The sequence below is a fragment of the Populus alba genome, chromosome 3, assembly GCF_005239225.2.
Source record: "Populus alba chromosome 3, ASM523922v2, whole genome shotgun sequence".
Lineage (NCBI taxonomy): Eukaryota > Viridiplantae > Streptophyta > Magnoliopsida > Malpighiales > Salicaceae > Populus > Populus alba.
Window position 1 is genome coordinate 1,755,665 of NC_133286.1, and position 1,376 is coordinate 1,757,040.

The window sequence follows — 1,376 nt, forward strand, 5'->3', positions numbered from 1 at the left end:
GGTATCTTTCTGCTTGCCCCACTTGGTTAGCTGCTTTGACCAGTGATTCTAAAGGGTAGATCAGGTGTAAGTACAGCTAATAAGCTTCTTAGTTTGAGTAGTTGACCATACTAGTCGATCAAAATTTATGCTTTGTTATTCCCATCATCCAGTAATCACAGGATGATCCACAAGAAAGGTGGCAGGATTTGAACCTATAGTCGGCCCGCCCCTGACCTGTTGGGTTGGGTGACCGGGTCCCCTCGTCGCCTCTGTACCCGAAACAAATGCGCTGTGCTACCCACCTTTAGCTAGGAGCATCCTTTTCCTTTTGCCTGAAAACGCGTAAAATTAGCTTCTGAGAATCTTCTTTCAAGAATTGAATATGGAAGAGAGCTTGAGCTCCTTCGTCAAGATTTTTCGATGTTGTTGCTTACCTACAGAACTAGCTCTTTAATTCACCGAAGCACTCGCTGATTCAAAGAAGCCCACTGCCACCCGCATTCTGGGATTGCTGAAAGTCTAGTTCTAACGTAGGATTTTTTCAACAGGAAATTCTTTGTTTGAATGTTGTCTTTCCACCGTTTTCTTTCTCTAAAACTTTATTTTGGGGGGTGTACATGATACATGGGCTCCGATCACATCAGTTTTTTTTTTTTTTATCCTAGAATTGCCTAGAAAACATATCTAAACTTGTGAAGATTTTTTGTTTTGGATTAGTTTCGGATTTTGAAATGATTTTTATTTTAGTTTTTTTAAGGTTATGAATGGATTTATCAAGTTGACTAAGATATTTTCTAAATGTTTTGGGTCAAAAATAAATTTAAAAATAAGTTTGTAGATTGCAAATACTTCTACCCTGATTTTTCAGGCACCACAATAATCAAAATCTAGATAACATTAAAAGCCGTGTTATTTAACTTAATTTTTTTAAAAAAAATTATGATAAGCAATATGTCATTCAACACATTTCAAATAAAAATATTTAAGGATTTAGTCGTGTAAACCTTCATAAATGATCCAGGCCCAACAACCCCTGGGATTATAAATGGATGATTTGTTAGAAAGAAGTTCATTTGAAAACGTAATTTGATTTTTTTTTCCTTGTTCATGATAATGGACCGGGATCATAAAGACACTATTAGAAAATCGGTGAAAACCAACAAAATTACTGATGAAATTTTTTTGTCAGTAATTTTTACCGATAAAAAAACTTTAATCTCTACTTCTATCGGTATTTACCGACAGAAAATATTCGTCGGTGATATGGTCGGTATATACCGACGTACTATTTTCGTCAGTATATACCGACCGTATCATCGAAGGATTATATAGTTTTTTGGAAAGTTGCAATGGTGTGGTGACGTGGATTTTTTTCAGACAATTTTATCGACGAA